We start from the raw sequence: 12152 nt of genomic DNA, 5'->3' as shown, positions 1-12152 counted from the left end.
ATGAAGTTGCCTGACCAAACCAGGAGCCTGTTTTTTTAGCAACAGTTTTCTCTCTGCACTCTGGCACAACAAGACTTTGAAGGTGGTCAACCTCAGTTTGAAGCAGTTCATTTTTAGCAACAAGTTTATCCGATTTTTCTCCTGTTTCCCTCTCAAAGGCTAACGATGACTTCAGCACCACATTTTCTGATTTCAAAACAGTAGATTCAACATCAGAAATCCATTCATGACTTCCCTGTCAGCACTCCATCCAAATGTCTGTGCTCTCACTTTGACCTGAGAGAAACCTCAGGCAGGTGGAAAAGGGCAGATAAAGAAAAAACAGATGGGTCCAGCAGAAGTGATGCTGCTTCTGTCAAAAGCAGAGCAGAGGCCAAAAGCACTTTAGGAAGTTGCTTACAGAAGCACTTGTGCATTCCAAGTTACAGCTCAGGAGTCTCAGTGACTTGTCCAACATGAGAGTTTCTTTTCCATTTCTCAACCCCCAGATTCCTCAGGAGTAGGAAACTGGAAACACTGACTGAGAAAAGCTCCATTCCTTCCTAATAATTGTGCTTTGTCCTTCCCATTTGACAGTGCTCTTGGAAATGTGCTGGTGTGATCTGGATCTGTGAGCAGCCCTGACCTCCCAGAGCACTCATCCAATGGCAGGAAGACCCCACCTGGCTCCTGCTGGGGTTCTTGCCACCACGACCCAGTATGGGTCAGTGGAATGGGGAGCAGGGTGGTGGGACCAGGAAGGACCAGTTAAGGGGGTTGGGGGCACTTCAGCATCTCCATCAAGGTCAGACCAGTACAGACCGGTACAAACCAGTATGGACCAGTATAGACCGGTATAAACCAGGGTAGAGCAGTATAAACCGACATAAACCAGTACGGGTCACTGAAACAGGGAATGGGGTGGTGGGATCAGTAAAGACCAGTTAAGGGGGTTGGGGGCGCTTCATCATCTCCGTCTAGGTCAGACCAGTACAGACCAGTATAAACCAGGATAGACCAGTATAAACCAGTATGGACCAGTACGGGTCACTGGAACGCGGAATGGGGTGGTGGGACCAGTAAGGACCAGTTAAGGCAGAACTCAGCTGGGACTTAGTGGTTTGCGGGTGGGCGTGTCCCTTCTTTAGGTGGGCGTGGTCTCTCCCTGGTGGGCGTGTCCCATCCCAAGGTGGCCATAGCCTCTGCAAGTGGGCGTGTCTTTTGCATCCTCTCCCCCTCCCTGAACTGGGAGCTCAACTGGGACTTACTGGGGTTTGGGTGGGCGTGTCCCCTCCCAATGATGGACCCACTTTCAGCCCCTCCCCCCACCTTTAAGGGCCCCCCCAAAGCCCCTCCCCCCCTTCCTGCACCTCCCCAACCCTCAGGGTCCCTCCTGTCCCTCCCCCACCCTCAGGGTTTCTTCCTTCCCCTCCCCCCAGTGAACCTGCTACCCCTCCCCCACTCTCAGGAGCCCTCCCTGCCCCTCCCCCACCTTCAGGGGCCCTCAGGACCCCTCCCCCAACCTCAGAGACTCTCCTGCACCTCCCCCACCCTCGGGGAACTTCCTACCCTTCCCCCACCCTCAGGGACCCTCAGGGCCCCTCCTTCACTTTCAGGGTCCCTCCCTGCCCCTCCCCAACCCTCAGGACCCTCCTGCCCCTCCCCCAACCTCGTGGTCCCTCCTGCCCCTCCCCCACCCTCAGGGAACCTCCTGCCCTTCCTCCACCCTCAGGGACGGTCCTGCCCTTCCCCCACGCTCAAGGACTATCCTGCTCCATCCCCACCCTCAGTGTTCCCTCCTTCCCCTCCCCCCCCCACTGGGATCGTTACTGGTCCCTTACTGGTCTGTACTGGGAAGGGAGAGGGGAGGGGCCGCCCCCTCGAGGCCCCTCCCCCCCCAGTGACGTCACCGGGTCCCAAAAATAGCCCCGGGGGCCCAAACTGGAGGGGGGACCTGGAGCCGCTCCCAGTGTGACCAGTTCAGGTACCGGGAGGGACTGGGAGGGAACTGGGAGGGACTGGGAGGGACTGGGAGGGGGCAGGGCTTCCCCCCCTCCCCCCCCTCCGTGTCCTTGGGGTGACCTTGGGGAGGGAGGGGGATGGACCGCTCCCAGTGGCTCCCAGTAGCTCCCAGTAACCCCAGTAATGCCTCCGGTATCTCCAGTGACCCCCCCAGTAACCCCAGTGACCCCCCCAGTAGCTCCTAGTAGCTCCCAGTAACCCCAGTGTCCACCCCAGTAGCTCCCAGTAACTCCCAGTAAGCCCCCCAGTAGCTCCCAGTAACTCCCAGTAACCCCAGTGACCCCCCCAGTAGCTCCCAGTAACCCCAGTGTCCATCCCAGTAACCCCAGTGACCCCCGAGTAGCTTCCAGTAGCTCCCAGTAACTCCCAGTGTCCCCCCCAGTGCCTCCCAGTATGTCCCAGTTTAACCCAGTTCCCCCCCCGTGGGCCCTGGGCAACATCCCTTTCCCTCTGTCCCAGTTTCTCCCAGTTCCTCCCAGTTTAACCCAGTTTTTCCACATTTTTCCCCATTTTTCCACATTTCCCCCCATTTTCCCCATTTTTCCCAGATTTTCCCCCATTTTTCCACATTTTCATGAATTTTTCCCCATTTCCCCCCATTTTCCAGATTTTTCCCAATTTTCCTACATTTTTCCAGATTTTCCCAGATTTTCCCCTCATTTTCCCAGATTTTTCCCCATTTTTTCCACATTTTTCCCACATTTTCACACATTTTCACACATTTTTCTTCAGATTTTCCCAGATTTTTTTTCCCATTTTTTCCACATTTTCCCCGATTTTTTATCACATTTTTCCCAGATTTGCCCAGATTTCTTCCCCCATTTTCCTGGATTTTTCCCAGAATTTCCCATATTTTCCCCATTTTTCCAAAATTTTTTTTATCTTTCCCCATTTTTCCCCATTTCCTGGATTTTCTCCCATTTTTTCCACATTTTCCCGGATTTTTCCTCATTTTTCCCAGATTTTCCCAGATTTTTCCCCATTTTTCCCACATTTTCCCAAGATTTTTTCCCATTTTTTTAAATCTTTCCCCATTTTTCCCCATTTTCTGGGATTTTTTCCCATTTTTCTCCATTTCCCCCCATTTTCCCCAGAATTTCCAGCATTTCCCCCCCAGTTTGTCCCCATTTTCCCAGATTTCTCCCAGATTTTCCCAGATTTTTCCCTATTTTTTCCTCTTTTTCCCCATTTTCCCCAGATTTTTCCCCATTTCACCCCCATTTTCTCGGATTTTTCCCCATTTTCCCACATTTTCCCAAATTTTTTCCCACATTTTCCCAGATTTTCTCCCTATTTCCCCAGATTTTTCCTCATTTTTCCCATTTTTTCCCAGATTTTTTCCCCAATTATTTTCCCCATTTTCCCAGATTTCCCCCCTTTTTTTCCCACATTTCCCCGGATTTTTTCCCAATTTCCCCCATTTTCCATGATTTTTCCCACATTTTTTCCACATTTTCCCAGATTTTTCCTCATTTTCCCCCATTTTTCCCAGATTTTTCCCCATTTTTCTCAGATTTTTTTCCCCATATTTCCAGATTTTCCCAGAATATTCCCCATTTTCCCCCCATTTTTTCCCTATTTTCCCAGATTTTTCCCAGTTTTTCCCCTTTCCCCCCCATTTTTTCCACATTTTTCCCAGATTTTCTCCCATTTTCCCCAGAATTTCCCAGGGTTTTTCCCAATTTTTCCCCATTTTCCCAGTTTTTTCCCAATTTTTTCCCCATTTTCCCGGAGTTTTTCTCCATTTCCCCCCATTTTCCCAGATTTTCCCCCCATTTTTCCCACATTTTCCCAGATTTTCACACATTTTTCCCCATTTTCCCCCTTTTTTTCCTCATTTTTCCATATTTTCCCATATTTTCCCCCATTTTCCCCAGAATTTCCCACATTTTCCCCCATTTTTCCCCAGTTCCCCGGATTTTTCTCACATTTTTCCCAGAATTTTCCGCAATTTCCCCATTTGCCCACATTTTCCCAGATTTTTCACCATTTTCCTGATTTTCCCCCCATTTTTCCCACATTTTCACAGATTTTTCTCCAGATTTCCCCCACATTTTTCCCCCATTTCCCCACATTTTCTTGGATTTTTGGGTCCCCAGTTTTCCAAATTTCCCAAATTTCCCCAGTGGGAAAAAATGGGGGGAAAAAAACAGGAATTTTGGGGAAAATGGGGAAAAATTGGGGAAAAAAGTGGGAAATTTGGTGAACACGAATGAAAAATTGGGAAAAATGGGGGAAAATTTGAGAAAAAAGTGGGAAATTTGGGGAAAATTGATAAAAATGGGGAAAAATGGGGGGAAATTTAGGAAAACTGGGGGAAAATCTGGGAAAATGTGGAAAAACGGGAAATTTTGGGGAAAAAGTCAGAAATTTGGAAAAATGGGGGATTTTGAGGGGAAATGGAGGGAAAACTGGGAAAAAAGTAAGAAATTTGGGGAAAATGGGTGAAAAATCAGGAAAAATGGGGGATAATTGGGAAAAATTAGGGGAAATTTAGGAAAAAATTGGGAAAAAATGGCGGAATTTGGGGAAAATGGGGAAATTTGGGAAAAATGGGTTGAATTGAAAAAAAAAAGGGGGAATTTGGGTAAAATTGGATGAAAAATTGGGGAAAGTTGGGAAAAATGGGGGGAAATTTGGGGAAAATGGGAAAAATGGGGGAAATTTGGGAACAATGGAAGGAATTTGGAAAAAAAATGGGGAAAAATTGAGAAAAATGGGGAAATTTGGGAAAAATGGGGGAAATGGGGGGAAAATTGGGGAAAGAGTGGGAAATTTGGGAGAAATGGATGAAAAACTGGAAAAAATGAGGGGAAATTTGGGAAAAACTTGGGTGTCCCCACCAGGTTCGGCCCCGCCATGGCCTCGATAGCCCCAAGATCAGGTGAGACCCCTACCCCATGCCCTGACCCCTCCCCCTCCCCGAGGTCACTGCCCTGACCCCCCGAGTCCAGGCTGTCACCCCTCCCCCACCCCGTGGCCCCTCCCACACTTTATGGTCCCTTCCCCATTCTGTGGCCCCTACCCCACTCTGTGACCCCTCTCCCACTTCATGGCCCCTCCCCCACTCTCTGACCCCTCCCCCACTCTATGGTCCCTCATCCACTTTATGGCCCCTTCCCCACTCTCAGACCCTTCCCCCACTTTATGGCCCCTCCCCCACTCTGTGGCTCCTCCCCCACTCTCTGACCCCTCCCCCACCGACACCTTCTCCCTGCAGAGAGAACAGCCAACACACTATTTCACTTCTCACTTTAACCAAACTCTTTTCTCCTTCAAGCCCCTCAAAGGCGCCAAGGCCACATAGGAGGCCACACACAAACAGTACTCCTCTTCCCACTTGACTACACCTTCTCCCTCACTGTTCTACAGGGAACACCAGGAATCTGCTCGCAGAGGCCTCTCCTTTCCCATCAGTAGCTCAGCACAAGGAGTTAAAGGAGCTCAAGCCTTAGGCCACAAGAGCTGACCGCGAGGAAACTTTGGGAGCAAACTAATGCTGCTAAAACGGACCCAGCTGAATCCAGCACACAATCACAGAATCCAAGAGTCCTTCAGCTTGGAAAAGACCTCCAAGCTCACTGAGTCTTGTGCAGCCCCTCCCCGACCGCCTGCAGGGACTGGATGATGCTTTGCACAAGCACCAAAAGGAATGTTGTGAAAGCCATGGCCTTCAGGAGGACACAGAGAAGGGCTTGGTTGGGGCTGGGAAGGAGGGAGCTGGCGCTGGGGGAGCAGGGATGGAGCCTCGGGGATGTGGCGCAGCAAGGACAGGGGCCCAGGCAGCTGGCAGGCGGCAAGGCCTCACCCCCTGCCCCAGCAGCAGCACCGGGCCCTGCCCAAGGCGCTCCTGCCAGGGGCTGGGCCCTGCAGGCAGGGGCAGAACCCACTCCCTGGGGCGGCCTTGCTGCCCTGGCCCTCGTCCGGCCCAGCCTCTCCCTGTGTGCGTGCTCCCCACCGCACAGGCTGCACTGGGCAGCATCCCCTGATGGGCCCTGCCGAACTGCCCCACGGGGACACTTCCCTTTTATGTCACAGGTGCCACAGCCTGTCCCAGCCAGCCCTGCCCATTGTCCCCACCCCGGCTCAGTGACTCACAGTGGCCCCTGGCAACCAAAGAACCAAAGCCCCACACCCCCAGAGTGCAGCCCTACCCATGTGCAAGGGGCCCCCAAAGGGTTCCCTGCACAAAGCAGCCCCTCCAAACCCTTGTCAGATAGAAAACTGGGGGACGTGACCCTTGGATGCTTTTAGTACAGAGATACAAGCTTTTCTTGAATAATGGAGGGGGGCACTTTTTAATTATTAATATTTACAGTTATCCATTTGGGGACAGGATGTCCTACAGGCTAATGTGGTGTCACATTTGGAGTGAAAAGTACTTTTCAAAGAAACCCAGGGTGCACGGGTGATGCAGAGGAAGCTGCCAAGTAACCCAATGTGAAGCTCAACACTGCTTTGCAACAGCACTGCCCTTTCACACACATCTTTGGCAAAGACAAAGATGTCAGGGTTTAGTTATTAAATCAGTAACACTTGACAAGACCTCTTTATGAACTGACAGCAAAAGAACTTAGGAGCAACTTAGGGTTGGCAAGAAGAGAAGGGCTGATGGGTATGTCATGAACACTGACAGCTGGATGGTCGTGGAGCTGACCAAGGACTGCCAGATACAAAAGACATCACCTGCTGGACTTGGCCCAAACACCAGCCCCCTCCTCTCCCTTCTCAACCACTCAACCACAGCCTGCACACACCCACACCTGCCAGGGCCAACTGGCTGTTTCTCTTCTCTTTTCTGCCTGGGGGCGAAGGAAGGACATGGAGGGCATTTGCCTTCGGGCCAGAGGGAAGGGGAAGGAGATCCCCCCAAATCCATCCCTGGCAGGATGGGGGCTGGAGGAGACATTGGGGGACCCCCAAGAATATTTTCGAGGGGAAGAAAGAATGGGGGCACCCACAGGGGGTTGGGGGGGGGGAGGGACCCAGGAATCTCGTGATGGGACACTGGGGAGTTCCCAGTAGTTTCTTGGGGGGGTGGACCCCCAGCAGTCCGGGGTGGAAAAATGGACGGAGGAATCCGCCGTAAAGAGTTGGTGACACCCAAAAGACTCTAGGAGGGGGTCGGGAGGGGCCCTGGAGTCCTGAAGAGTGTTTGGGGGTCCCCAGGAGGGAGTCTGGGGCTCTGAGGTGGTCCTAGGAGATTTTCAAGGGTTAAGGGGATGCACAGGAGATTTGGGGGAGGAGGGGGAAAGGCGGAGGGTCCCCAGGAGTCTTGGGGGGGATCTGGGCGGTTCCCGAGAGTCTTGGGGGAAATTCGGAGGGGTCACCAGGAGCCCCCGGACCCCCTGAACTCACCCCACACCACCATGGCCTCGTTGGGGCCGCACGTGAAAAACAGCGCGGCGGGGGGAGACCCTGGGGCCGGGATCGATCGGGACCAATCGGGTTCAATCCCGATCCTCCCTTCCCCCGCCATCACTGCCCCGCTCCCGGCAGACCCCGTGGAAGTTTCGACGTTCTATTGGGTGACTCACCGGCACAAGGACAGGGGCCCAGTAGAATTTGGCAATGACGTCATTCCAGCAGAACCGTTCTATTGACTGCGAACCACAAGGGAGCCCCAAAACCTGTTCATGGCTTGGGGGGAAAGGACAGCCTGCACGGCTGGGAACGGGGGTGCGGAGGGTGTTCAAGTGCCCAGGAAAGGGGCAAAAAACTTTCCCCTCTCCCTCCCAGTGCCCCCTCAGCCCATCCCAGTGTCTCCCCTCTCCCCCAGTGCCCCCTCAGCCCATCCCGGTCTCTCCCCTGCTCTCCCAGTGCCCCCATCCATCGAGGTCCCAGCCCGGCCCTGCCCCCTGCTTTGCTCCGGCCTGGATTTCTCCCCTGCAGGGGCAGCTGAGGTGGCTCCAGGGCGGGCGGGAGCTTCCGGGACAGGGGGTGGCTCCTGACATGCTGCTGTAACCGCCCCTGTCTGGGCGGGCCCGTCAGCCTGGGGCACCTCCTCACCCGGGCCTGGGGGACGGGCCGGCAACTGGGAGGGGCTTTGGGAAGGAATGGGGAGGCTGAGAAGGGCTTGGAGGTCGTGGAGGTAACTGGGAAGGTGTTTGGGGGAGTTTGGGGGTTTGGGAGGGAGGTTGGGGAGATTGGGGCAGCTGTGAGGGGTTTTGGGGAATCGTCAGGGATGTGGGAAGGAACTGGGAGAGAGTTTGGGGGCATACTCAAGGGGAAGGGGGCAACTAGGAGAGGGTTTGAAAGGTCCTGGGAGGGCTGGAGGTAACTGGGAGGGGTTTGGGGGCATCTTGTGGGTTTTTGTGGGTCTGGGAGGCAGTCTGGGGGCCTCGGAGGGTTTAAGGGGAAGTTGGGAGTGTCCTGTGGGACCGGGATGGGATTTGAGGGTTCCTGGAGGGGCTGGGAGGGCTTTATGCCTTTATACTGCGGGCATTGTCTAGTATTGATGGGGGTAATCCGTGAGTTGACTGTTTCATAATCATCCAAATTTTAACAAGACTTTGAAGGTGGTCAACCTCAGTTTGAAGCAGCTCATTTTTAGCAACAAATTTATCCGATTTTTCTCCTGTTTCCCTCTCAAAGGCTAACGATGACTTCAACACCACATTTTCTGATTTCAAAACAGTAGACTCAACATCAGAAATCCATTCATGACTTCCCTGTCACCACTCCATCCGAATGTCTGTGCACTCACTGTGGCCTGAGAGAAACCTGCCTGTTTGCAGCGCACTGACTGGGCAACTTTTCTTTTTGCAGGTGGAAAAGGGCAGATAAAGAAAAAACAGATGGGTCCAGCAGAAGTGATGCTGCTTCTGTCAAAAGCAGAGCAGAGACGGAAAGCACTTTAGGAAGTTGCTTACAGAAGCACTTGTGCATTGCAAGTTACAGCTCAGGAGTCTCAGTGACTTGTCCAACATGGGAGCTTCTTTTCCATTTCTCAACCCCCAGATTCCTCAGGAGTAGGAAACTGAAAACACTGACTGAGAAAAGCTCCATTCCTTCCTAATAATTGTGCTTTGCCCTTCCCATTTGACAGTGCTCTTGGAAATGTGCTGGTGTGATCTGGATCTGGGAGCAGCCCTGACCTCCCACAGCCCTGACCACACACACCTCATCCAACGGCAGGAAGAACCTGCCTGGCTCCTGCTGGGTTCTCACCACCCACCGACAGCTTCTCCCTGCAGAGGGGTGGGCAACTACCCAGGCAGGATGAGACCTGACCCCAGCAGGCAGCAAAGTCCCTGCCCTGGCACAAAGAACCCCGGAGCACAGGGACCCTGCTCTGCAGGACAGCCCCGGGCATCCCTGGCTGCACCCCCACCTTCCCAGCCCGCAGCCATCCCTGGGAGAAGGAGCCCACCTGCGCTGTCCCTCTGACGGTGCTGCAGGGAAGGCCTGCCCTGGAGAACATCCTCCTCCGGCGCAACAGAGAAACTGGGAGAGTCCTGACAGATGTGCAAGGCTGTGGGATGTGGTAGCTTTAGGAGATTCCTCCAGGAACACAAGTGACATTGCCCTGCACCTGTAGACTCACTCTGCAGAGGAGTGTGAAGTTGTGTCCCCAAGTTGTGTCTCAGCTGAACACCTCCCATCTTTCTGCTGCCTTTAACCTCCCTTTGCCTTTCTTCTCTTCTCTCGTGCCTACAGGCAGTGCCCTCGGCCCTGCTGGGCTGTGCAGAGGAGCTGCTCCTGGGCAGAGCTGTCTCTCTGCAGTGCTGCCCGCTTGCCAGGATTTCCCTGTGTGCCAGGAGCCCGGCCCAGCTGAGCAGCACAGCAAGAGCCAAAGGCAGCCCTTTCTCTGCCCCTCTGGGTTCCCCGCAGGTGTCCCTGGGGCTCCAGGGGAACCTGCTGTGGAACAGACTGAAGGAAACAATGATGTTCCCTCTTCTCACCTCTTCAGTGACACTTCTTTCCAGCAGTGACACTTCTTTCCAGCAGTGACATTTCTCCTCTTAGAAAATTACCAGGGTATGATGATCACCTTTTCTAGTTTCATCACTACACAGGACACCAGGAGGGTGACAGCAAAGGATCTGGTAACTCCTTGGCACAGCGGGGGTTTTCCTGGAGTCACACAGAGAAATGTGTCAGGGCTCTGAGAGGTGTCCAACCCTGAGCTGGACTGATGCACACACGGGGGTGTTCAGAGACATGAGTCCTTCCCTGGCACACACACAGGCAGTTCATTGCAGCAGGGGCAGTGTCTCTCTTGGCTCCTGCTACCACTCCCAGAGCCTGGAACCACCTCAGCCCTGTAATGCTCCCACCCTGCCCACTCCTACACTTCAGATGAACATTGGGGTTTTCTAGTCACTGGAACTGCCCAGACCAGCCCCTCCCTGGTCCCCCCATCTCCCTGCCCCGCCCCAGCCCAGCAGAGCAACACAGTCGTTTCTGGTCGTGCAGCAAGAAAGGGAGGCAATAGAGGACAGGGACAGTGACTGCATGTCTGGACTGCTCAGGAGATCATCAGCTCAGGCGGCAGCTCCTGCAGCCCCAGGGCCAGACCTGCTTCCCAGTGGCCCAGGCAGCTGCTGCCACGTGGGCACAAGCTCTGCTGCCCAGGAGGGTCCTGTAGTGAAGGGTTTTGCAGATGGCCACGTAGCGGTCATAGGACATGATGGTGAGAAGGGCAAGCTCCGCTGTGATCAAGAAGAAAAGCAAACAACACCTGTGCAGCTCATCCTGAGTAGGTCATGCCCCTGGTGTTCCAGAGGGAATTGGCCATGGCTTTGGGGAGAGTGGTGCAGATGCAGCCCGGGTGTGTGAGGGAGAGGTGGAACAGGAAGAAGTCCCTGGGGGGTGTGCAGGTGGTGGTGGCAGGCTACGGCGCTGAGGATGAGGCCGTTGCCCAGGAGGGCAGCCAGGGAGATGCCCAGGAAGAAGCAGAAGTGCAAGAGCTGCAGCCAGGAGGAGGAAGTGGGGGATGGAGCTGCTGTTGGACATGAGCTTCCTCCAGGCATCAGGAAATGTCCAAGGAGGAAAAGGCAGTGAAAACTTTGGGACAGGTTTCCTAGATCAAACCCATGAATTCCTCTGAGCATCTACCCTCATCCCAAGTATCTGCAGTCACACATATATAGATTCTGGACTGTAGAAGACAGGCTTAGCATGACTTTAAGATGATTTCTTCTCAATTTTTTGATTTATTTTTCTACTGCCAGGTCTGAGAGGGGCATCGTGGAACCAAAGGAACCCTGAGACATTTCAGAATCCCACGTGTGTTGGGTCTGTCTGAGTTGGAGTTCATTTTCTCACTGCAGGCGTCACAGTGCTCTACTTTGCATTGGGAGCTACAAAGGGGTTAATCACACCAGTGCTTTGGTAACTGCTGAGCAGGGCTGGTGCAGCATCTGCATTGTCATCTTCATCCCCTGAACCGGGGGCAAGATCATGGGAGGCGATACAGACAGGTCAGTTGAGCCAAATGGACCAAAGGGACATTGCAGAATATATGGCGTCAGCTCAGCTACAAGAGCTCAGGAAAGGAACAGGAAAGGGGGAAAATCCATTTTTTTACAATACATGCCTTCTGAGCGGCTTCTCTGTGTGGTGAAGCCCTGCTTCCCATGAAGTGACCAGGTATCGCTGCTGACAGGAAGTAGAGAGAAAATCTTTTTTTTCCCTCTTCACTTATGCATGCGCAAACTTTGGCTTTTGCTTTAGTAAAGTGCCTGATCTCAAGGTAGAAATAATTTTCCATCTTATTCTGTCTCTTCTGTCTGGCTGGGAAGGGCAGCAATAGAGCAGCTTGGTGGGCACCTGGCATCCAGGTAAGGTCAACCCACTGCAACATTGTAGGGTCTCATGGAACCAAAGGACTGCTGGGAGACTGGGGGAACTCACGGAATCAAGTGGCCGTCGTGGCACTGCCCTGCATCATAGAAACAAATGTTCCCTGGGAAACTACAGAAACCAGGGACTTAAGGGACATCATTGGGATGTGCGGGACCTCATGGAATTAAACAAACCGTGGGATATCTTTGGAACTTCATGGAATCAAAGGGATAAAACAAAAGAATTAAACCCCATGACCAGAAACCATTGGATCAAACATTTCTTTAATATGCCAGCTGGGGATTCATGGGGGTATTCTGCCATGCATGAATCAAAGAATCAGTATAAATTTCGGAGTATAA

At 53.1% G+C, this 12152-nt stretch overlaps 1 long non-coding RNA gene and 1 pseudogene across 1 annotated transcript; one reads left to right on the top strand and one right to left on the bottom strand.

The window, feature by feature from the left end:
* Positions 1–12152, bottom strand: part of LOC127481335 (NADH-ubiquinone oxidoreductase chain 2-like) — a 168228-nt pseudogene that overhangs the window by 19656 nt on the left and 136420 nt on the right.
* On the top strand, positions 1909–11211 carry LOC127481347 (uncharacterized). The gene is made up of 3 exons (XR_007908203.1): positions 1909–1963; positions 4848–4885; positions 11178–11211. It is a non-coding gene; the product is annotated as an uncharacterized LOC127481347 (long non-coding RNA).

The sequence above is a fragment of the Manacus candei genome, unplaced genomic scaffold (genome assembly GCF_025592945.1).
Source record: "Manacus candei isolate 608988 ecotype Guabito, Panama unplaced genomic scaffold, ASM2559294v1 h1tg000078l, whole genome shotgun sequence".
NCBI classification, from domain to species: domain Eukaryota; kingdom Metazoa; phylum Chordata; class Aves; order Passeriformes; family Pipridae; genus Manacus; species Manacus candei.
This window is presented reverse-complemented; position numbering and strand designations above follow the sequence as displayed.